General features: G+C 48.5%; 1 protein-coding gene across 2 annotated transcripts in view; it reads right to left on the bottom strand.

The window, feature by feature from the left end:
* CTDSP2 (CTD small phosphatase 2) overlaps positions 1-25,013 on the bottom strand; it is a 70,108-nt gene extending 45,095 nt beyond the window's left edge. The window contains exons 1-2 of one of the 2 annotated variants that reach the window (XM_075901716.1): positions 24,740-25,013; positions 128-265 (exon numbers count right to left, since the gene is read on the bottom strand). The gene's annotated coding sequence lies outside the window, so the exon portion shown is untranslated. The remainder of the gene's footprint in view (positions 1-127; positions 266-24,739) is intronic. The other variant, XM_075901717.1, reaches the window with a different exon arrangement.
* Between the last annotated feature and the right edge of the window lie 711 nt (positions 25,014-25,724).

Below are 25,724 nucleotides of genomic sequence, written 5' to 3'. Positions count from 1 at the left end.
TACAGTTCTGCCTGTGTTCTTTACACGAACCTCCCAGTCCTAGCGCATGCGGTTTCCAAACTGCCCTTCCAACCGCCGCATGGACGACAAAATGAAAGCACCCAGAGAACTGGAAGTTTGCACTCACATTTCTAGTCTCAGCTGGCAGGTACCCTGGGTTTCCACGCAGAGGCGTGGCCTGGGAGGCGGGAATGCTAAATCCTAACCTCAGCCACTGATTTCCTGCATGGACTTAAAGTCACCATCCACGCCTTAGTGTCTCCATCTGTAAAATGGAGAGAAAAATCATCTATCTTGTGAGGTTTTCAAATGACCTTCTAGAGAATGCTTTGAGACCCTTGCAAGAAAAGGTGTAGGATTATTGTTATAAATCTACACTCCCTCCAACCAAGCCCCAGGCTTTCAAGACTAAAGATGCTCCCCAGTTTAGAATTTTTTTCATAGGAAGAAATCTGTTTTTTAGCTGCTATAGGTTCCTCCTCTCCCCCCGCCCCATGGCTCTCTTTCCAAAAGACATGAGTGTGGCAATTATCGTTTCTCTAGCATAGTTTAGAGCTGAATAAATATGCAGTTTAATCAATGACTAGAAAACAGCATTGAGAAACTGTTCCTAACCATGCGGACGTGGCAAGATCCACCGTTATATATATAGGCTATAAAAGAACAAAAATGATGAAAGGTCTAGAAGACATGAACTATGAGAGAAGATGGAAAGAATTGGGTTTATTTAGTTTGGAAAAGAGAAGACTGAGGGGGGACATGATAGCGATTTTCAAGTACCTAAAAGGGCGTTACAAGGAAGAGGGAGAAAAATTGTTCCCCTTGGCCTCTGAGGACAGGACAAGAAGCAATGGGCTTAAATTGCAGCAAGGGAGGGTTAAGTTGGACATTAGGAAAAACTTTCTACCTGTCTAATTTAAACACTGGAATAAATTGCCTAGGGGGGTTGTGGAATCTCCAACACTGGAGAGATTTAAGAGCAGATTGGCCAGACACCTGTCAGGGATGGTCTAGCTAGTTCTTGGTCCTGCCGTGAGGGCAGGGGACTGAACTGGATGACCTCTTGAGGTCCCTTCCCGTTCTAGTGTTCTATGATTCCACGGTAAATTTAGGGTTCCTTTCTGGCTCTGATATTCTTCCTCAGGTACACTAATGAGGCGCACACAGGGAATTCAGAGCCAGAGTGTAAAAGCCATGTTAATAAGAATGCGGAATTTCAGGGTAGTCTCATATGACAATAACGGTGCTTCTCTCCCCTGGCCTGTTTCTGGTTGTGGGGCTATCTGAGGAGGAGAGCTGGTAAGCCCTTTATCTTTGTTTGTTCTAGTTTGAATATAGATTATCCGGTCACACATTAAGGCTGTGTCTACACTGGCATGAATTTCCGGAACTGCTTAAAACGGAATACTATTCCGTTTTCAGTTTTTCCGGAAAAGGAGCATCTACATTGGCAGGCTGCTTTTCCGGAAAAGCCCCTTTTCCGGAAAAGCATCTGTGGCCAATGTAGACGCGCTTTTCCGGAAAAGAGCCCCGATCGCCATTTTCGCGATCGGGGCTTTTTTCCGGAAAAGACTACTGGGCTGTCTACACTGGCCCTTTTCCAAAACAGTGTTCCGGAATAAGGACTTATGCCCGAGCGGGAGCAGAATAGTTTTTCCGGAATAGCGGCTGATTTTGTACAGTAGAGCATCGTTGCTTTTCCGGAAATTCAAGGGCCAGTGTAGACAGCTCGCAGCTTATTCCGGAAAAGCGGCTGATTTTCCGGAATAAGTGGCCCAGTGTAGACACAGCCTAAGAGATTTCGCTGCGTCCCATCTTTACCCCAGTACAGCACAAAAAAAAAGTACCATTTGAGACAACCAGACTTTCCTCTTTTCCAAACTTGGATTCGTGGGGTCTGCGGAATAGGATGTGGGTTCAAGACAGGGTTGGCTTCAAGGAGTTGCACACCACTGGAATAGCCGGGGGTGTCGTGAGCAAGAGGGAAGCGGAATGCACAAAATCTGACCATGGTAGGCTGACCTGACGCCGGCATGTTCCATTTCACACTTCCAGGTGGCAGGAGTGATTCTAGTATGTTTCATACCTTGGATAGTGGGATGAGAACCCGAGTCAATCTGGTTAATCGCTCTGTTCTGATGGAGTCCCCTATACTTTGGATTTTATCCCATCAAATAATTACACTTCAAAAACCTTCTCAGTCTTTTGGCTCCGGTACGAAACCGCAAAGGGCCATGTGGGGCCTCTTCCTTAAAATCTGTCTGTAGAAAGATCACACTAGATGAGGGAGGCTGAGAGGAGACAGGCCCGCTTTGCGTAGGATTCAGAAATAAAGACATGAGCCCATGTTCAGAATCAGAGCGGTCTTTCAGCGATTTGGACTCTGCCTTTTGTTTCGAGTCTGTGAGTGGGGCTAAAGATTTTGGCAGCAGAACAGTCGTGTGCGCTGCACAAGGGTGGGGAGGCCAGCGGGGAAGGTGAGGGGGGGGGGGAGAAAGAAACAGCTGCTGTGAATTTTCCCTCTGCGAGGTGGGTTCACCAAAGGACTCGCTTGTTTGTGTGGCCTTGAAATCCAGCGTCATTGTTATGCAACGAGACTGCCAGGAGAATGGCTCCCCTGTTAATGGGATGGAGACTAAAGAAAGGTACCTTCGCAAGGCCCTTTGTGGGGTCCGATGCTTATGGTTTTCACGTGGGCTGGTCCCTCGCCGCCCTGACTCGGGATTGACTGATAAAAGGAACTCCTTCTTGAATTTGGAGAAGAGATTAGGGAGGCGAGTGCCAGCTCCACAAAAGGTAGCAGGGACCCAGAAGGAATTTGGGTTTGAAAAATGAGCCAGGCAGGAGAGACTCTGCATTGTATCTTTCCAGCTGCACTGGCAGTTTGAGTTTTTTCTACAGACTTAGAGGAAGCTAATTTAGCAATCAAGATTCCAAGTAGTTTACAAGGAATGGAGCCTCGCCCTTGTCATATGAGTCGCTAGACATTTGGGGCCAGATTCACCAATATTAGGGCAACTTTACGTGGCTCTATTGGCTTTGTGGATATTTTGTATCACTGGAGCAGGGTAAGTAGCCAGAGCATACCGGTGAATTTGGTCCCTAGCTTACAGTTGGACTCTGCCTCCTCTCAGCACACTCCTGTGTAAGGATTTTGTGACAGTTCCTGAAGAACAGGGAAAGAACAGCCATAGTGGGTCAGACCAAAGGTCTATCTAGCCCAGTATCCTGTCTGCCAATGGTGGCCAATACCAGATGCCCCAGAGGGAGGTCTATAAATTCATGACAGGTGTGGAAAAAGTGAATAAGGAAAAGTTATGTACTTATTCCTACAATATAAAAACTAGGGATCACCCAATGAAATGAATAGGCAACAGGTTTAAAATAAACAAAAGGACGTTTTTCTGCACTCAGCAGACTGTTCCCAAATGATGGATCCCACTTTTTCCTGTATCCCAGGGCAGGCAGATACAAACAGAAACAAGAGACGGGGGAATCCCCAGTTTTAATCTCATCCATCACATCCAATGTTACTGAACATTTTGGACACATGACCAGTGATTGAGTTTCCTGTCCTTAGATAAGCTCAATGTCTCACGTGGAAGCCACATAAGAAAGTGACTTGAGACTCGACTTGGACTTGACAATGACGACTTAAAGACAACACTGGCTAAAAGACAGAAAATAATGAAAATACAGTACAGGTTGAATCTCTCTAGTCCGGCACTCTTGGGATCTGATTGGCAGTGAACCGGAGAACTTGCCAGACCACAGGAGGTCAATTGCCTAGCAGCATTACTAACTCTTCCATTGCTTCCTGGGCTCTTAGAAGAAGTGGGTTTTGCCCACAAAAGCTCATGATACTATATTTTTTATATAGATAGATAGGATAGCCTCCAAGGATATGTCTACACTACAGGCTAAGGTCGAATCAAGATACACAAGTTGAACTGCGTTAATTGCGTAGCTGAAGTCAAAGAACCTTAACTCGATGTTTGGCGTTGTCCACACTGAAGGAAGCCCAAGGGAGAACGCTCTCCTTTCGGCTTCCCTTATTCCTTGTGGAAGCAGGACAACCAGCATCGACCAGAGCGCCCTTCTTAGATCAAATTAGCATGTCTTCACTAGACCCGCTCATTTGAACCCCGGAAGATCGACAGTGGCAGCTTCACTCTTCCTCTGGAGTGTAAATGCACCCTCAGATGCCACAGGACTACTCGTTGTTTTAAAAGTTGTTTGGGGCTCTTAGAGGTTACTTAGACCTAACAAATCGCACAGAACACAAAGGCCTTGTCTTCATTCCGCGGAAGATCAACACTAGTTTACACTCACTAAATCAAACTCAGAGGGTGCCCCCGCCGGCATTCAGTACTCCTGCTTTTGCGAGGAGAAAGGGAAGCTGATGGGAGCGTTTGCCTCCACTGTGGGAACGCCGCTAAGCTTGGTTTATGATAATCTGACTCCAGCTATGTATTTTACATAGATGGAGCTACGTACCTTAAGCCAACCTGCCGGGTCTAGTGCAGACCTGGCCTGAGAACCAGGACTGGGGACTGTAAACAAACTTTATGGGACTGTAGGAAACTTGGCCATGCCCAGGCTAAGTGACCATCTGGCAAACTCAAACCATGCCGGGCCATGGATGTTGCCAGACCAGAGAGAGTGCAGGACTAGAGAGTCCCAGGAAAACAAACAAACAAACCATGAAATATAGAACTCTCTGGTTTCTTTCCTTTTCACCTTCACTGTTTAGTTGGCTCCAGATATTAGAGAACAATATGAAGACTTAAGGCAGCAGGCTTCCCCCACAAATTGGTATTGACTTCTCTTAGGCCTGGTCTATGCTAAATAGTTATGTCAATGTAAGATGCCTTGCATCAACCTAGCCATGGAAATGTCTTCCCTTAGATCTGGCTCCCACCTACATAAGCACCTCTCTTCACTGATTTAGTAACACTACTTCCCCAAGAAGCGTAGAGTCATGGTCAATGTAATTAGGTTGACGCCGTGTCACTGTACACGCTGCCTTGCTTACGTCAGCTGTTACTGGCTTTCAAGAGTCATCCCGCAATGCCCCACACTGAGATTACATTCGATACAAGCGCTCCCGGTGAGTGTGCATACTGCCGGCAGTAGGAGCCAGCCGTGCACAGGCTGCGGCGTCTGGATGTCAACGTAAGTTAGGTCAACCCCCTTCATGGTGCAGGCAATGCCTTAGGCACCTTGATTCTACTATATTGAAAGTGAGCAGAGTCACTCTAAGTATGTAAAATCCCGATGAAGCAGTTAATCGGTTAGGGTATGTCTACACTACCACCCTAGTTCGAACTAGGGTGGTAGGTAATGTAGGCAACCGGAGTTGCAAATGAAGCCCGGGATTTGAATTTCCCGGGCTTCATTTGCATCTCGCCGGGCGCCGCCATTTTTAAATGTCCGCTAGTGCGGACTTCGTGCTGCGCGGCTACACGCGGCACGGACTAGGTAGTTCGAACTAGGCTTCCTATTCCGAACTACCGTTACTCCTCGTTTCGGTACCGAGTAACGGTAGTTCGGAATAGGAAGCCTAGTTCGAACTACCTAGTCCGTGCCGTGTGTAGCCGCGCGGCACGGAGTCCGCACTAGCGGACATTTAAAAATGGCGGCGCCCGGCGAGATGCAAATGAAGCCCGGGAAATTCAAATCCCGGGCTTCATTTGCAACTCCGGTTGCCTACATTACCACCCTAGTTCGAACTAGGGTGGTAGTGTAGACATACCCTAACATGTTATCCCGACTAAATGGGATCCACGGTGGGGAACTGTTCCAGCCTGGTGGAAGCAACAGGTGGGGGGCTGCTCCCAGGCAACAGGTTAACTGTTACCCGATAAGCATCACTTAGGGTATGTCTACAGTGCAGATTTTTTTCCAGAAAAATGGCCGTCCACACTGCTATTGCGTTCTTTCAACAGAAAGTCGAAAGAACGGAGGGGGTTTTCCGACAGCGGTAAACCTCTTTCTACGAGGAAGAAGTCTTGTTCTGAAAAAGCTTTTTCGGAAAAAGGCATGTGTGGACGGGGAAGAGGGGATTTTTTCGAAAGAAGAGGCCTCCAGGAAAAAGCACAGGTGCCCTGGTGGCCACTCTGTCCCCAGTAATCTCAGCTTAAATGCAAGAGAGCGTCCAATCAAATGTGGATGCTATCTTTAGAAAAAGCAGATTGTTTTTTCATTGCACTTTTGCTGTGCAGATGCGTTTTTTCGGAAAAAGAAAAGTTTTTCTGGAAGATCTCTTCCGGAAAAGCTTCTTCTGAAAGAAGCCTGCCGTCTAGACATAGCCTTAGTAAGGGCGATGCTTACCAGGTAGCCAGTTACCTGTTCACATCCCTAATTCACAGATGGTCTGAGCTCTGCACTTTCAGCAAACGTGTGCTTGAGATGAACCTTGGTAAGCCCAAGCTACTGAGGGCTGGCAGACCCCACACTGCATTCAAGCCGCTTCTCTGCACATTATCAGAACACTGAGGGATGGCTCTGTCCACACTTTGGAATCTGGAGTTTGTCCCACGCAAGAGAGAAGTTTCTGGTCTCACTTCAAGGGCTAGCGTTGCAAAATGCTTTCTGAAAGCGTAACAGACACAGGCGTGCGCAGTGCAAACTACTGCATGGGGAATTCTCAGGGGAGCATGAACTATTGCATTGTCCTTCTCCACATGAATGGATAGGGTCATTGGGAGCTATGGCTCCCATGGGAAGCCATTGTCTCCTGTGAATAAAAATGACCAAAGCCGAATAGAGCGTCGGGCCACCTTTCTTGCTTGCTCCTTTTGCCTGCCCCCGTCTCACTAGGGAGCCATTCAAAACTTTCTGGCTTGTATCCCAAAGGCATGGCCAGCTGTCCTCTTCAGGGAATGTGCAGGTCACGGCCGAACTCACGGGCTCTGGCAACCAACATAGGTCATGGCCTCTGGGGTCAAAGGTCTCTTCTGCATATTCAAGTGACAATTTACAAATTCTCTCTCTGTCTGCCATGGAAGCTGGAATCGCCCCTCACTGGGGTGGAAAAAGACCAAGATGTTGGAGAATTCTGACTCTGAGTGGTGACATCTCTCCACAAGCATCAGCAGACTAAGGGATGAGACTTAAGCAGCCACCCGATCGGGAGAAACTCAGTCCGTCCCCCACAACAGAGCCCATTGACAAGGATCTAAGAGGAGAAAAAATACTTTGTGGAACAGCCTGGGGAATTGTTCTCTTTCATCCTGAGGAGAAATTAGGAGCCGGAATCTTGCACCCCGAAGGCAGCGGTGGGCAACCTGTGACCCGAAAACCACATGCAGCCCATCGGGGTTCTATGTGGGGCCCATGAGACGTTGTGTTTACTGTTGCCCACGTGCAGGGTTTCGAGATTCCGTGGGTTTTCGTTGGTGTCGTTTTTTCCCTACTGATAATTCTAAAGTGACATGCACATAAAGCAAGGGCAGGCACAGTGAGGCGCGCACTGACTGCACACACCACTGAACGCCCTCTGCGTCCGGTCAAAGCGCAGCTACGGTTCCGTCGCCCCCACCCCCGCCTGATCTAGCCATACGAGTGCCGTGAGCAACACCGCCCTCTCCCGTCTTGGTGACGACAACCTTGCAGCCCCATGAGATGAAGGAGGGCCACTCATACAGCCCACTCACTAGCCTCGGTTGCCCCTTACTGCCTTAGGGCCACTTTGCCCTTGTATGCAGTAAAAAATTGCCTGAGACGGGCCAGAGCTTCTCATTTTTATAGTCACCAGCTGCCCTGTCCTTCCCCACTTGACACAAGGGGGAGAAGGAGGGTTGTTTGGAACGGGGGGAGGGGAGGCCTGGGGAAATGGCAGGAGAGGGTTTAGCGATGGAACTAAGGGATGGATCGAGTCTATCAACTGAATTTTAATAAACACATCACCCTATTATCCAGATGCCAGGTGCACAGATTAAAAGCCCCGATTTCCCCCAAGATCTCTGCCCCTGCATCACTGACCCAGCTTCCCTCCGCCGTTGGTTTTCATTTTGTCTCCAGAAAAGATGCTGATGAGCCTTCCACCTTGCAAGGAAAGGCCTGTGCAAAGGGGTGTATCTTGTAAAGCCCCCTCCGAGGGGTAGGGTTTTGGCTCACCTGGGTCTCCAACACAGAATGTCATGGCTCAGAGCCTGCCACTGAAAATGCTGGACTCAAGAAATTTATTCTGAGATTCATCAGCCACAGCCAGAGCTGTTGTGAGGTATAGAATCCTAGAATCCATGCAATCCTTGAGAGGTCATCAAGTCCCGTCTCCTGCCCTCATGGCAGGACTAAGTACCATCTAGAGATCATCCCTGACAGGTGTCTGTCTAACCTCCTCTTAAGTCTCGCCAACAATGGAGATTCCACAACCTCCCTAGGCAATTTATTCCAGTGTTTCACCACCTTGACAGGCAAGACGTTTTTCCTAATGTCCAACCTAAACTTCCCTTGTTGCAATTTAAGCCCATTGCTTCTTGTCCGAAAAATAGAGCCAGTGGTAGATCCAGGAATCCAACCCAACAGTCCCGGATAACCAGTAACCCACTTTAATCACTGGACCATGCTTTCTCTGACAACGAAGTAGTCTGTGCAATAGTCAGGTTTAGACTCACACTCTACCTCTTAGCTTGGCCCACAAATTGTGCAAGGCATTGAGGAGTGTTGCGTGTTGGTAAATGGGTGTGAGTCTGAGTTAGATGTTAGTCAGACCAGTTTAGATCACCCCCATCTTGGCACACAGAACATCTGCTGATAGGGAGAGGAATCCAAATGAGACGATACCACTTTATAACACTTGTTCCCATTTTGAGAAAACACCCTCAGTACTGCTATTCAGAAAATATTTCCGTCTCTTCCCCATTGACTTTTCTCTTATTTTTTTTTATTTTATATTCACCTGTCTGGTACAGATTTCAGCTACAAGGTCAGTGCTAAAAACTGACGTGTATTAGAATCATCCTCGGATACAAAACTGGACACACACCCATTCTGGCCACTTGACAGTCAAAAATATATAAAAACAACAAGTAGTCCTGTGACTTGAAAAAAAAATTTGAGACTTGAAAAAAAAAAAATTGTGTTAGTCTCTAAGGTGCCACAGGCCTACTTGTTGTTTTTAAACTTACAAACTAACAGGGTGACCCCACTGAGACCCATAAACCTATAGTAAGACATTTCACACACAGAGAAACCCAGCCCAACATTTGCACACGTACCCACAAAACACAAAATGAACACCCGGCAGCAACGTCTGCAGAAAATGCTCAATTAACTGCGTTTTTACTGTCGGTCATTAACAACTGAGTTGAAAGAATGTTAAATTCCATTGTTTAGGAGAAAAAATAATCTGGACAAAACCTTTGAACAATCATCTGATTTATTATTTAATGATTGGCGTTTTCCCTGTTCAGAAACCTTGCAAAGCAGGAATCCTGCGCACTTAAGAAGTTGTTTACGTTCAGTCTCTGTTTTGAATTCACTGCCCTTTTGTGGCCCTCACTATAACATCTGAGGTTATTTCCTATTGCTGTCACATTGGCTATGCATTCCTGGGAGTTGAGCAATATCTTCCCCCCATAGGCAGATGTTACGGAGTTATAGCAGACTGCTAAGTGTTATGGACATAGTTCATTGCGCAGGTCAAGATGGAAAAATACCATTACCCTACTCATTATAGCTGGAGCCTGAATGAATTTCATTGATTATTCTGAGTTACTGTCTACAGAAATCATAACTTTTTCTGAAGTCTCAAAATTGCTGCTAACAAGATCATACACATAAGCCTTTGTGTTGATATGGAAACTATCAGTAGGAGTTTAATGGCTTTTCATTATGTTGCTTTTTCGGCATTTCTGCCAGAGTAGATTTATACCAGAACCTGTGTGAAAATGGCCCAGTCCTAAAAAATGGGAAAGAACTTGCTGCAATTCCGGAATATATTGTGCTATATTGACTGGTCTTATATGGGTAGAAAAATGTAAAAGTAGAACACTGAAAGAAGCTCTTTTTATATTGGTCAGCAGGGGCAGATGGTGGGAAAGAAGGCATTAAACTAATTCTTTTAGGGCCATATGAAGAGTTTTAACTTTGGAATTCGAAACTGATCATACGTTTTGGTTCTGCCTGGGTGGCAGCAAGCCCATACTGTCCGGAATGATTTAAACTCAATAGTTGCCTCTTGAATCATTATCTAATTAGTGTCTATACCAGCCTCAGTTCTAATGTGGGTGTCAGACTATAGAATGAAGTATCCACTCACAGCACGCTCCGTCTACAAACAAGTTGTTTATTCCTTTTGCTCCGACTGCCAGTTTGGAGCAAATCTAGGATCTGTTCCAAGGCACAAAACATGAATTTGGAACTTAAGTGGGATCTTCACCAGTGAAAATGTAGCCCTAAAGCAGCACTTTTCAAACTACAGGTCATGACCCAGCTCTGGGCCGTGGAATGTCAGGCCTTGGGTCGTGTTGCTGCAGGGGATCCGGTGAGCAATGGGGGCGTTAAGGCAGCTCCCTGCCTGTCCTGGCACCGCAGACTGCGCTGCGCCCCAGAATAAGCTGGCAGTAGGCACAGCTCCTGTATGCTCTCTCCCTCCCCACCACCTAGGACTCCATGCACTGCCCCTGTCCCTAGCACTAGCTCCACACTCCCATGGGCTGGGAACCTGCTGCCGGCTGCTTCTGGGGTGCAGCATGGTCGGCGGGACAAGGAGAGGCAGGAAGCTGCCTTAGCCGCCTCCCCCCGTGCACTGCTGACTGGGAGCCGCTCAAGGTAAGAGCCTCCTGCCCCAGCCCGGACGCCCCAAAAGCCACTTATGCCCCAAAGCTCTCCTCCTCAGTCCCACCCCGGAGCCCATACTCTAGTCAAATTATGTTGGGCTGGGGACAGCAACAATTTTCTTCACATGGATCATGAGCAAAAAAAAATTGAAAACCCCTGTCCGAGAGCTAGCACTTGGATCTACATACTCTGAAGTGCAAGAATAGACTGAAGAGGACGCTGCGTGTTTTTCTGGTTTCAAACCAGGGTTTTCTCCGCTGAGAATAACTGGACATGGGCATGAGCAGAAGGCAAGAGTTCAAGTCCTTTGTCCTGCAGTTCCCATCTGCAGGATTGTAATGTGCCAATCTTCCCTTCTACTACTGCTCTGTCAAGGAACCTCTGTGAGGACTAGCTCCTTGCTCACTTCCTACATGACTGGAAATGGCAGCGAAATCTTCCTTCCTGAGCACCTATCAGGTTTCATAGGTTGTCTGCATTTACAAGCACATCCTGTGAGTTAGGTAACCATCTTCCTCCTTTTGCAGATGGTTAAACTGAGGCAAAAACTGGCTTAGCCAAGGCCACTGAGGCAAAAACATGCCAGGGCAGGATTAGAAAGGTAGTGTTTCTGAGTCCCAAGCCTAGGCTTAGCCCAAGTATGGCTCTCCCACCTTTGGGGCACATCGGCTTTGTACATATGATATTTCAGGCCAGCAGTTGCTTCACCCCTTTGTGACTCAAAGGCTGTAAAGGAACAGCTGGCTGGACCCACTTTTTCCTTCCAGTCTGGGGAACACCCAGATTCTGGAAGTGTGTTCATTATGCCTTTGGAAGTAGGGCAAGTGTAATGTAATGTAATGGAATGGCAACTGTAAAGCATGAGAACTCTTCTGGAATGCTTAACATTTAATTGCTTCACTGTGGTTTTGCTATGCGACGATCAGCATCAACAACTCCAAGTCCCTCTACTCTGCTTTTAGACCTGCTCCGCATTGTACGAAGGAGGCACCTTCTCCAGCCAAGAGACTGGCCCCTCCTGATTCTTAAGGAATCTGCTGGTCTTCTCTGGAGGAGGAGCATGATCGAAGAAACTAGTTGGGGACGTCTCAGGCGGGCCCATGGAGTGATTTTAAATATTGTCACCGTGGCTTAAGGAAATGAGATACAGAGTTCCCCACCCACGCTGCCTCTGGGGCTGCATCGGGAAAGTTGGACATCCCCACGCAGACAGCATGCCATGTGGAAATTGATCCTTTCCTTTTTCTGATGTTCTGAAGGCCAAGACTGTAACAGGGTTCAAAAAAGAGCTAGACAGACTTAGGAGGTTGGGTCCATCAATGGCTATTTGCCAGGATGGGTGGGAATGGTGTCCCCAGCCTCTGTTTCTCTGGAGGTGGGAGACAGAGGAGGCATCACGTGAGGATTCCTTGTTGTGTTCCCTCCCTCTGGGGCACCTGGCGTTGGCCACTGCGGGCAGACAGGACGCTGGGCTGGATGGACCTTTGGTCTGACCTAGTCCGGCCGTTCCTGTGTTGACGGTTTAATCCTTTTTTGCCACAGGGACTGTTGCCAACCACACTGGTCCATATAGAGTTGGTTGTGAGGGCTGCAGGGCGCACCACTCGCCGATAGTCTGGTGTCTCCTCCTGGCCGCCCTGGGGATTAACTCATCGGGCCGATGCCCGTTCCCATGCTTGCGTGCCATCCCTCGGTCTCTCTCTCTCGCTCTGTTCTGCGGCTCCTCTCACTCCAGGACCCGTGCCCACGTCCCCGTACATGTTCCTCTTCTGGGGGTGATGGAACACCTCTCCACAACTCCCAAATCCCTGTCTCCTCCTGGACTGGGCCACATCCCCAGTGGCTGGTAGGAGGACCCAGACCTGTCCCTCTATTGAGGCTCCACCTCAGGGGAAGCACAGGCAGCCGGAGTCCTGGGCCCTTTAAGTCCCCGCCAGAGCCCTGTGCAGTGCAGAGCTCTGCATGGCGTGTTCTGGATAGCACGGAGGTGGGGCATGGTCTGGGCAGTGCTGAGGGCTGGCTGCCCCTGCCCTGCCCCTTCTGCCTGAGGCCCTGCCCCTTCCAGCAGCAAGGAGCCATTCCCCCCTCCCCCCAATCTTTCCTTTCCCGCAAGCCGGATCTGGCCTGTGAGGCTAACGACCCCTCCCGCCTCACCACCACAGGAAGCTGGCACTGGCACTCCAACCTCGTGTGGGGGGTGGGATGGGCTGGAGCACCACTGCGGGCTCCCCACTGTGAGGAGGGGGTGAGCCCCGAGCCCACCAGCAAGACGGTTTCGGGCCACACTTTGAGAACCCCTTGGTGTATGGGCAAGCGTGGCCGATTTCGCTGTATGGTTCCAGCCCAAGCTGCACAGGCAGCTTGCACGACTCCCTGTTTCCAGCAGACCAAAGCCTGACTCTTGCCCGAGGTCTGCAAAGTGCACTGTGACGAAGAAAGCCAAGAGCGTCCCATCGATCGCCTCCTAAATCACTCTGCTATCAGAGGGCCGCTAGCGAGTGAGAGTGCTAATTGAGGCCCTGCTCTTGAAGTTAGCTCAGATTTGCAGGGTAAACTTCTGTATTTATTTCTTCTGATTGTCGAGATACAACTCTGGGGCCCCATCTGCAGCTCATTAGGCCATTTAGTAATTCAGCGGCCATTAAGTCCATAAAATACACTGCACAGAGCCATGGCCCTTTCCATTTAACCTTTTAATCGGCTAGTCCTTACTTGCATCAGGAACAGGAGGAAAGGAACATGCAATGACTAACATCCTTCTGCTTCCCCTAGTTACCTAACGTGGCCAGGGCTGGGGAATCCCGGTGTAACTGGTTAAAGCAGGCAAGAGAGAGCCTGTGCCAATCAGGGACAGGCTTGGAAGGAGCCAATCAGGACAGCTTGCTGGGGCAGTCCTGTATATAAGGAGCTGCCTAGCAGAGAGAGGCAGTTGGGGTCCTGACCAGGGCAAGTGCAGGATGGGTTCCCTCAGAGAAGGCACCTTTGATAGAGGCAGGGCTGGGCAGGTTCAAGGGAACTAGAGGCAAAGGCTCCAGCCTGATACCTGCCAAGCTGCTGGCCTAGACACAAGGGGCAAGGAGGTGCAGGGGTCACAGGGGAAGCAGCACAGGGAAGAGGAGGCAGAGGAGGGGAGTAGAGGACGCCAGGACAAGGCTGCTGCCAGAGGGTCCGGGGCCCAGAGTAGTGGGTGGGCCTGGGTTCCCCCTTTCCCCTTCCTCTCACCTTACCACCAAGGTGTGACCCATACAGACTGTGGCTTGCCCCGAGACAGAGGCTTGGAGGCCACAGCTGGCCACCGAGACAGTAAAAACGGGGGACAGCCAGTACAACCCCCAGAAGGGGGCAAGAGACCACTGTTGTGGGCACTGCTGGAGGGCAGTGTCCAGAAGAGGATGCCACGACCTGGAAGCCACACGGGTCCAGACATGAATGTAGAGCATGGTTAGGGGAGACACCAGCCAGGAAGAGGCACCTGGCTGAGGATTAAATGAATTCCCTGGATCAAACCCTGCTGAGGATCAAACTAATTTCCTGGCCTCAAGGAGATTAAAACAGACTCTGCAGGGGTTGTATATCCAGCCACAAAAGACATTTCTAATTTGAAAATGAAACAAATCATGTGCTAAAAATATTAGAAAGCTAGCACGCTTCCAATTCCTAGGACTGATCACTTCTTTTACTCTATTAACCTCGGATAATCATAACGAGTGGTCCTGTGGCACCTTAGGCTGTGTCTAAACTACACAGTTCTTCCGAAAAAAGATTAGCAAATTGCGAACTACAATTTGCATATCTTTCTCCGCTTCCTTTTTCGGAAGAGGCTTTTCCAGCATTAGGCCCATCTACACTGGGCCAAATGTTGGGAAAAAAACCCTTTTTTCAGATATCCGAGGGGTAGCCGTGTTAGTCTGAATCTGCAAAAGCGACGAGGAGTCCTGTGGCACCTTATAGACTAACTGAAGTGTAGGAGCATAAGCTTTCGTGGGCAAAGACCCACTTCGTCAGATGCATGTAGTGGAAATATCCAGATCAGCTGCTAGAAGTGGGCCTCATCCTCCTTGATTGGATCACCTCATCATCTCCAGCCTGATCCTGGCCTGTATATTTATTCCTGCCTCTGGATATTTCCACTACATGCATCTGACGAAGTGGGTCTTTGCCCACGAAAGCTTATGCTCCTACACTTCAGTTAGTCTATAAGGTGCCACAGGACTCCTCGTCCCTTTTTTCAGAACATCCCTTCTTCCTCGTAAAACAAGGTTTACAGGGATGCCGAAAAAACGTGTCTGCTCTTCTGAAAAAAAAAAAATTCAGAGCATAGTTCCTTGGATGCAGCAAGTTCTTCCCAGATACCAGAGGTATCTCAGAAAAAACTCTGCAGACTAGACGTACCCTTGGAGACTAACCAGAATATTTAGCATCATGAGCATTTGTGAGCAAAACCCACTTCCTCAGATAAACTAGAGTGGAAATAACAGAAACCTAGAGATATGTATAACAGCAGAAGTACTTTTCACTTGTAGAACCCGTGTTAATGAGGCTAATGAAGAGGGCTGGATGTGTCCCATTCATAGCTTTTGATGTGGAAATGCAGAAGTTAATGGTAGGAGAAACTAGCTTTGTAATGTGCCAGCCAGTTAATGTTTTTGTTTAAGCCCAGGGTAATGGTGTTGAACAGGACCAGCTTTAGGAAGTACAGGGCTCAATTTGAACCATTTTGACAAAAAAAACCCCAAAACAACAACAACAACAAAAACCACACTCACAAAGAAACAAATCACAGCCCTTTTAAATCCCCAGCTCCAGGGCAGAGTCCCATCTTCCAGCCAGGGGCCGACTCCCCCTCTCGCGACGCACAGAAGCCACCATGCTCCTCCTCTGGGGCCGACGCCTCTTCCCTCAGCGCACCCAGCACCCTTCCGGGTTTAGGGTGTGGGGCCCTCTGGCTTAAGGGGGCAGAGCCCTTTTAGGCACGGGGCCTGATTCCGGGGAATTGGGCGAATCGACCTAAAGCCGGCCCTGGTGTTGAATCTGCAGGTAAATTCCCGTTCTGCAGACTCTCTCTAACTGGGTGATGAAATTCCTTTTGTTTGGTGGTTTCTGTTATTTCCACTCCTGTTCATCTGAGGAAGTGGGTTTTGTTCACGAAAGCTCACGATAGCCTCTAAGGTGCCACAGGACCACCCACATTGTTTTCAAAGTTAGAAGCTAACACAGCGACCTCTTGGACTTTTTTACTCCGATGATCACGTTTAGAATAACAGACTGACAGTTATAAGTGGACGTAACAAGAGAAATGTGTAGAGACTTTTCTAGTCTGCAGCATCTTAATGTATTTTCCTGGCATGTTAAAAATACTTAGCATTGCATCTTAGACTATCTGGCACCACAGTCTGCAAAGCAGGATTGTATAATGGAATTTATTGGCTCTACACTTTGTGAAACCCCACCTTTTCATTATTGGCTTATCTAAAACAGTGACGGCATTCCTTCAAAAGAAAATGTCACCTGTCCTTCTCCCCTTTAGTTTGGTCTCAATGGATGCTCCCTCCCAGGTTGATTAGCAGCCTCACAATCTTGTGACAGGGGAGGGATCACAAATTACGATTACCTGTTTTGATCCCGCCCTCTGGGACGTCTAGTATTGGCCATTGTCGGCAGACAGGACGCTGGGCTAGATGGACCGTTGGTCTGACTCAGTGTGGCCGCTCTTACGTTGGGAGATACACACTCATACAGGGTGCACAGCCCTACAGGATAACCTGCCACAATTCCACAAAAGCAAGTAATGGAAAACACAAAACAATGTAAGATTCTCAAAGCCTTCCCGGAAGGATCTCCGTGCATAAAATCAAGGGTGTTACCCATGTGTAACACCTATAGGACAACAATTTATGTCTAAAGTCTGCTGACAGGGTAAGCTTCAGGTCAGAAAAAGTATTATACGGCATATTATGAGTGTTTCCTTCTATTTCACCTGCTTTTAGTATATGTTAAAATAGCATACTATCTACTGTAAGAATCAACTTTACATGCAAGTTTAAGGGAAAAACAAGGTAACCTAGACACTTAGATTATTGAAGTAAATGTGTGTTACATCCCTCAATCAGGCGGATATTTTCATTGTACAAACACTGAATAAGAGAAACTCCCCTGCTCCCAATATATTCAAAATCTACATAGATTTACACCCTTCTCGCCCAGATTCAGTAACCGATATGGCTCATGAATAACCACTATTCTGTAAAAACGACGAGTGGTCCTATAGCAGCACCTTAGAGACTAACAAAAAATATAGAGAGAATCATGAGTTTTAGTGAGCAAAACCCACTTCCTCAGATGAATTGGAATGGAATAACAGAAATCAAGAGATTTATATAAAACAGCGGAAGTACTTTTCAATTGTAGGACACATGTTAATGAGGACAATTAAGCGGGCTGGATGTGTCCCATATGTAGCTTTTGATGTGGAAATGCAGATGTTAATGGCAGGAGAAATTGGCTTTGTAGTGCACCAACCAATTAATGTCTTTGTTTAAGTCCAGGGTAACGGTGTCAAATCTGTAGATAAATTCCAGTTCTGCAGACTCGCTCAGTAATTGGTCAGTGAAATTCCTTTGTAGAAGAGTGGCTATTTTCAAATCCATGCTTGAGTGACCAATCAACATGTAAAGGAGCAAGCTGGAGTCCTCATTTTCAAATGCATTGTCAGCTAAGCTCAGACTCAAGAATCTTTCCTGTTGGTGATGTAGGACGTAGGAAGAGCACAGCTTGATTTTCCGAGACGACGCTGATCTTGTGCTGCCAGCTGGAAGATTTTGATTTATAAATGACACAGCCTACTTATCTGGAAATCACTGAGGGGGAAAGATATGGAAGAGCGGCATGTCATTTTTACAGTCCCTTCTGTAAGCTTGGCAGCAAGAGCCATAAAACTCAACCACAAACATAAAGTGTCTGCACTTTAGGAAAATAAGGCAACAAAAATGATGAGGGGTTTGGAACGGTAGCCATATGAAGAGAGAATAAAAAGACTGGGACTTTTCATCTTAGAAAAGAGGAGACAGGATAGAATAGAGGTCTCTAAAGTCATGATGGGTGTGGAGAAAGTGAATAAGAAAAATTATTTATTTGTTCCCATAACATAAGAACTAGAGGTCACTAAATGAAATGAATAGGTAGCAGGTTTAAAACCTAACACCTTGCTCCAGCCAGGGTCATGCATGGTTTCCATTTCAGCAGGAGGCTAACACCTTGAATTCATTAATCCAGTGGTTCTCAAAGTGTGGTCCATGGACCGCCAGTGGTTTGTGACTGTCTTGCAGGTCGGCTGATGCTCCGGGCCCCCTCCCTCCACTGCAGCGGAGGGTGGAGACTGGCGGGCTGAATCCGGCTTGCGGGGTAAGGAAGTGGCTCTGCACACTGCCGCTTCCCCTCCCCCCAACTCGGAAAACCATTTGCTGGGAGGCTTTCCCCACTGCTCCCACTGGCCGGAATCACAGCCAATGGGAGCCATGGGGGGTGGTGCTTGAGAATGGTGGGAGGCATGGAGCCAGGTAAGTGCCCCCCCATGCCCAGACCCCACAGCCCAATCACACTCCCGCGTTCCCCCCTCTGGCTGACATGCCACACCCCCTCCACGCTCCTGCACCCTCCTTCCCAGACCCACCTCCCATCCTCAGTCCGTTCCTGCACCTTCCCCTCCCAGACTCCCCCCATCCTCAGCCCTATCTCCTGGCCACACCCCGTATCCCCACCCTCTTCTGCACCCACTTTATCATCATGGGTGTTGATGGTTGGCGTTCCGCAGAAAGGTCTAGGTTGAGCAGGGTGGGCCGAGGGCCAAAAAGTTTGAGCATCACTGATCTAGACTGGCCCTGCACTGCATCTGCTAGCCCAGCCCTTCAAAGTCCACCATCCACACCTATGTAGGATCTCTTCCTGCCCTTTAAGATCACTTCCGTTTAACCCTTAAGTCTCTGATCCTTGGGTCCCATTCCTCTCCCTTCCCAACGTAATAAACATGCAATATAACCTCTCTCTCTCTCATAGACCAGGATATTGCAGATTAGCTCACATGTCCATGAAAGTCCATAGGCTCCCCTCGTATTGCTTCTTTTCCCTTCCCGGGAACGCCCGAATTCCTTGTCACTCCAGAGCAGTTACAGAGAACATAGCCTAGTCTGTAATAAAGTGGCCATGGCCGCGTACATTAAAGAATAATGAAACGCAGTGATACTTCAGGCCTGGCAGTCCTATTTCTGGCAGGCTCCGAATGAATGTGCTAGGCTTTTGTGCTGCAGCTGCTATTACGAAGCTTCGGCGTCTTTCTAAATACATGAATAGAGCTTCCAGCTCTTCAGCCCGCATCACTGGGGCTATTTATCCGGCTTTTGCTTTCCCTGAACTTTTTATTTTGGAATTTTAGAGTCTTTAGAGTAAGGCGAGCGGCTGCGAGTGCAATGCATACCAAATACCTTTTAGGAAGAGACGAGGGGCTAAGTTCAGATATTCCACTTGAGTTCTGGGCCCCTGGAGAACTCTCAAATTGGCACGTAAATGTGAGTGTTCACATGCAAAGTCCCATTTCAGTTGAAAAGCCCCCCCTTCCCTCAGCACGTGCTTCCTCTCTACCTCCCCAACTGTCTCTCTAGAGTCAGGACTGAGGCTTAGGGACCATGGAGTCCTAGCTGGTGTAAAGCAGCACAGGACCACAGATTTCAATGGAGTTTGGACAGTCTGCACTAGCTGCTCCAGAAATCCACTGTACCATGTGTATTTGGAAAACAGTTCTGAAGCCAGTCCAGAGTGAACAGCCAACATGGGCTCTGTCTACACTGGGGAGGTTTGGCGACAAGAGTGAGGCTGACATGCAAAAATCTTCAAAAGTGAAAACCAGTCAAACCAGTTTTCCTGCCTCCCGTTGTTGACATTTCACAGCCACCTCCCCTGTTGACAAATACAGCAAAGCATTGTGGGTAAGCACCCCACAGGGCAGTGTTGTAGGAAGGCAGAGCTGATCCCATCTCTCCTGCCCTCCCCCTCAGCAGCAGCCTGCCTGCCGCTGGGTTCCTAGCCGGGCAGAACAGGAGCAGTCCAATGATTTGCTCTTTGTTTGTTCCCCACACGGAGCAGCTCACTCAGCTGTCAGACACTTCCTGGAGCTTTGAAAGGGAAGGGGTGTATGGCTGCAGGGCAGCAGAGATCATACAACACTGAGCAGAGCCATCAAGGCAGGCAATGTAGGATACTGGCGGAAGCCAGTCTTCTCTACAAAACAAACAGCAGAGTCTACCCTGGCTCTTTGTTGACAATAAAGGGAGAGGAAACAACAAAAGTTTCTCTCGGGGTGGAAGTTTTTGGGTGCCAAAACTGGGTGTGTTTCCCAACAAAGATTGCATTGTAGTGTAAACACTTTCACTGTTTTGTCACCGAAAGGCAGTTTTCGGTGACAAAATGTGCCAATGTACACAAGGCCATAGACAAACAACACACATTATGCACAAAGCCACAGGCAGGACCCATCAGAGGCTGTCGTGTTGCAGCAGGTCTGGAATGCACTATGAAACATTTCACCATTTTGCAAAGAGGTGTGGATAAAAGCAGGGCCTTGCGCCATTACAGAACTGTACATTGGCCCATTGCATTAGGGGTGTGTGACTGGTTGGATCACAGATATCCCCTTGAGACTGCCCCCGGCGTGCTGATTGTGACACTGACCCTCTGGGACATCCCACCCTCTGGGACATCCCACCACCCTGTCCTGTTGGACCAGAAGCTCTGGTCTCCCCTGGCAAAGGCACAGAGTTGGGGTAACAGTCTCCCAGCAGAACAACACAGATGCAGATGACAGCTCTGAGAAGGTTCAACTGTAGCAGTGATTCTCGGCCCCCGCCCCATTCAATGAAGACCAGGGTTGCCAGATGGTTTAACCAAAAACACCAAACACCTCCCCCAGCAAAAAAAAATTCTGTTGAGGGGCGGAAAAAAGGGGGGGAGAGACCAAAGTTTGTGAGAAAAAAAATCAGCATGGCCCCTTTAAGAGGAGACTTTTTTTGCCGGCAGCCATCTTGTTTTTCTGTTCCAGCCACAAGACAAGCCCCTGTGGAATGACAGGAGGCCCATTTGCTGAGTGTGTCATAGGGTTGCCAGGTGTCCAGTATTTTCGCCTCCTGGCAGGGAAAACACCCCAGAAAATACCAGATATTTTAGGTGTCTGGTATTTTCTGAATTTTTTTTACTGGACAGGAGGTGAAAATACCGGACTGTCCGGGTCAATACTGGACACCTGGCAACCCTAATGCAGACCTTTCCGTGGACCACCAGCCAACCACCTGTGATGACAAAATGGGTGTAGGAGAGGGCAGTGGTTTAGGGTCCAGCCAGGAGGCAGGGTGCAGAAGTGGGCTGAGGGTGGGAGGGTTCTGGGAAGGAGGGTGCAGGAATACAGAGGGAGTGTGGGGTGTTGACCAGAAGGGGATGTGGGAGGGTGATGCGGGTGCAGGATTGGGGCATGAGGAGGGGGCATACCTGGCTCCATGCCTCCCACCACTTGCAGGTACCACCTCCCGCTGCTCCCATTGGCTGGGATTCTGGCCAATGGGAGCAGCAGGGAAAGCCTACAAACAAGCAGTTTCTTGTGCTTCCATTCCCCTACCTGGGGGAGAGGAACTGGCTGAGCATAGAGCCACTTCCTTACCCTGCAAGTCAGATCCAGCCTGTGAGTCTCTGCCCCCCCCCCCCCCAACACACACACAGTGGGAAGCTGGTACTAGCACTTTCATCCTCATGTGGAGGGGGAGGGCCCTGGAGCACCAGCACAGGCTCCCCATGGCAGGAGGTGGCAAGCCCCGAGCCTGCGGCCCCTCTGTCTGACATTCACAGACCACACTTTGAGAACCATTGAACTATAGGGACTTGACAGCACCCAGGAACACAGCCCCAAATAGTTCTAGAACCCCAAACAAATCCATTCTACTCTGCATGAAAGTCTTACACCAAGAAAGCTCCTGGAGATGTTCACTCTCATTATCAATGAAAGAGAAATATGCACTGTTGTTGCTCCCCCTCCCAAGTAACAATTATTTACACTGGGGCTTGATAACAAGTAGGATTTAGGTGATCGCAAGTGGAAACAGACAGATCAAAGCAAGTTACTAATCTAGAATAAACAAAACAGGCCAGCTCAGCGTCATACACTAAGAGAGATGGTTACAGATCGTATTTCTCACCCTAGTCCTTATTTCAGGTAACATCCTTCAAGTCTGAGCTGATCTTTTCTCTGACCTGGGTCTAACAGCTCCTTCTGTGTCCTCTTAGGGAGGGGAGGCAGTTTTCAAAAGGCAGCTGCAGATGATTGTTGATTGCTTCCCATCCCTTAAATAGAATTTCCCTGGGAGCCAGCAACTACTAGGACCCCACAAGGCAGGCTGCCATCAGGTTAAAAAATACTGGCATTTAAACCTGTATCCGATTAAATTGTTATCAGTTACATGGATAGTATTTTTAACCCTTTTTATATCCCTAGTCCAGAGAATTTCAACTTCTCATTAACATCCCAGGAGAGCAATACTTTATATTTATCCTGGGCTTTGCTCTGTGTCTAATATTTCATAGAGCCATAAGATTGGAAGACACCTTGAGAAGTCATCTAGTCCAGTCCACTGCACTCAAGGCAAGACTAAGTATTATGTAGACCATCCCTGACAGGTGTTTTTCTAACTCGCTCTTAAAAATTTCCAATAATGGAGATTCCACAACCTCCCTAGGCAATTTATTCCAGTGCTCAACCACCCTGATGGGAAGTTTTTCCTAATGCTCAACTTAAATCTCCCTTGCTGCAATTTAAGCCCATTGCTTCTTGTCCTGTCCTCAGAAGTTAAGGAGAACAATTCTTCTCCCTCTTCCTTGTAACAACCTTTTATGTACTTGAAGATGGTTATCATGTCCCCTCCTAATCCTCTCTTTTCCAGACTAAGCAAATCCAATTTTTTCAATCTTCCCTCATCGGTCATGTCATGTTTTCTAGGGCTTTAATCATGTTTGTTGCTCTTCTCTGGACTTTCTCCAATTTGTCCACATCTTCCCTGAGAATCTGCCCCTGCCTTGTGTCTCTCTACTTCTAGAAATGGCAACACTTCCCGATGCAAATATTTAATAAAGAAAGTCAAGAAACCCAGAGCTAAAATATACGCTCAGCTACACTGAAGTTCCCACTGAAGCCAATCGGACACAAAAATAGAGACAGGTAAATGATTGTGTGGAGCTTGCAGGACTTGATTCAAAGAGCAGATTTGGAATCTCTTTCAAATCCCCAATACTTTGCATTTTTGGCAAAGAACCTCAGAACATGTAAGCCTGAAGAACGGGTGTGGAATCTCCATCCCTGGAGGTATTTAAGAGCAGGTTAGACGGACATCTATCAGGGATGGTCTAGCCTGTGCTTAGTCCTGAGGGCGGGGGACTGGACTCGATGACCTCTTGAGGTCCCTTCCAGTTCTCGTGTTCTATGATTCTATAACAGCTTCCTTTCTTCAAGCTGAAACTTTGCTTTACCAATGACTCATTATTATATTTATACCTTCTCAGAGAACATTTAAAGTTGTGTTCTGTCATCTCCTTGTCTTTTGGCTTCCCCTCAGCAGACTGTAAGGAACTGTATTTATCCCCAGGGGTGGATGATACTAACAGAATCCCGCTCTACAAAGCTGGTGTCCATTTAAGCCTTATCAGGCGCCTGTATACATTTATTCACATGCAGCTATTGCTTCAACAGGTCTTAAGGAAAGTATCCGCACCGTAACTTGTTTTGAAGTGGTTCCAATAGCCGATGACCAATGTTTCCGCTCATCTTTTCCATCCACGTGTGGAATAAATTTTATGTGCCAAGTCATGTGCATCACCAGTGAACACACAAATCCAGCTGTGGGTGCTCTGCTAGTCTGCCGGGCAGCACTGGAATCTCTCCTGAGTGGCTGCACAAGCACCCCGCTTACAGGGAACACTGCCAATGGCATGTCTACTACAGATGGCGCAGCTGATGAGGGCTAACAGCATCAGTTATCTTTTGCAAAAGTAATTGCTGGAAAAGCAGAGCCATGATGCTGGGAAGACTGGTGAGATCTTGTGTTCCAGTTACCACCATCCTCGCCCTCTTCCTTCCCCACCCAATTACAGCCTGCTCCATCAGTTGCATTTGACCCTGTTGAATGCTGGAAGCTGTGCGGACAAGGGCTATGTTTTAGGCTCTGTCTATACTGGCAGATGGAAAGTGCCAGGAGTTAGTGCTGCTCACAGAGCACTGCAGCACTGCTGTTGTGCTGTTGTGTGTCCACTCTGTGCTCTTGGGGACGCAGGGGGAGCATACCCCGTGAGCAGCTCTTGCAATGCCCCCTAGAGCAGTGCATTGCGGGAAGAGTTTGCAGTGCCCCATGGAGCAGGCAGTGTCACTGGATGCAGGTTTCCCGATCCCAGTGCTCCATGGTCATCCTGCTCCATTGACAGCTGCTTTTCTACTGAAGTGCAGGGGAGAGGGAGAGTGTGACAGGAAGAGTGTATGTGTGTGTGTGCACGCGCATGCAGGGCGGGCGCGGGGGAAGACAGTGTGTTTGGGTCATCGGCAGGAAACAACCTCTCCGGGCCACTGGGCTGCTATGTACTGCCATTCCAGTCCCCCCCCGCCTGGGCGGCTGGGCAGCATAGGCAGTTTTGGGAAGGCATTCCCTTCCCTTGCCTGCATTACCCACCGCCCATGCTAAGGGAGTGGGTGCATGGGGGACCTCACCTTAGCGCCTCACCTGACCTGTACTTATGCATAGCCTCTGCTCACACCCAACTTTGCAGACCCCCACAAGGACTTGGAGGATGGAGGCGTTCGCGTTCCCGCAGCCCAGACTCAAACTGGGACCGTGGTATGGAGCAGATTTATGAAGTCATTGAGAAGGCAGCTTACCCTGGCTTGAGCTGACAGAAGCTGGACTAGGCTAGTCTCCTCTGGAAGTCATCTCCCACGGGCCTTGCGTTCAGCTGGGAGTCACACACCTCTAGCAGAACAGGACGGCGCGGTGTTTAACTGGCCTTTCTTGGGAATCCCCTCCCGGGCTGAGTCCGTCCGTGTTGTGCTGAGTTCTGTCAACATGCTGGTAAGAATTCCATGTCGCTTGTCTCAGCTGGGAGTCGCCCTCTGCAGATCTTACACAGTAATGGAGAAAGTCCTTATTAAAAAGCAATTATTGTCAGTAATCGCAAAGGAAAAACCCCTTAAGCTTGAGACAATGTCTAGCATGGCCGTTTCAATCCTGAGCTAGTGCTGAAATCCCTAACTCTAAACTTGTAGATTCATCATTGTAAAAGTCCCAAGGAATAGTGATAAACATCACCCCCTAGCTCTCAGAGAGGAGGTTGTCTACCATAAATCACAAAGTGATTTATGAAGTGAGGTCAGTGGCATTATCCCCATTTTACAGCTGGGAAACTGAGGCACACAAAGGGGGAGAGGGAATGACTCGCTCAAGGTGACCCAGCAGGACAGTGGCAGAGACAGGAGTAGCACAGTTTGCTTGAGTTCCAGTAAGTCCTCTCTCTGCTAGACCACACTGATGAAGTTCTGTATTCAGAGGACGCCCCAGAAAGCACCGGCAGGAACGTCATGCAAGAGGTTTGTCCTCCACGCTGGGACAGATGAGCAGCATCTCAATTTTCTTAATATTTCTAGAATCAAGTGAGGCCTAGTCAGTGCAGAGCAGAGCGGAGCAGAAGAATGACGTCTCGGGTCTTGCTCACAACATACCTGTGAATGCAGCCCAGAATCCTGTTTGCTTTTTTTGCAACAGTGTCCCACTGTGGACTTGTATTTAGCTTGTGGTCCGCTCTGACCCCAAAATCCCTTTCTGCAGGGCTCCTCCCTAGACGGTCGCAGTTTGCCAGACTCTGTGGTC

Source organism: Pelodiscus sinensis, chromosome 19 (assembly GCF_049634645.1).
Source record: "Pelodiscus sinensis isolate JC-2024 chromosome 19, ASM4963464v1, whole genome shotgun sequence".
Taxonomy (NCBI): domain Eukaryota; kingdom Metazoa; phylum Chordata; order Testudines; family Trionychidae; genus Pelodiscus; species Pelodiscus sinensis.
The sequence above is the reverse complement of the archived record's forward strand: the minus strand, read 5'-3'. Positions and strand labels throughout refer to the sequence as shown.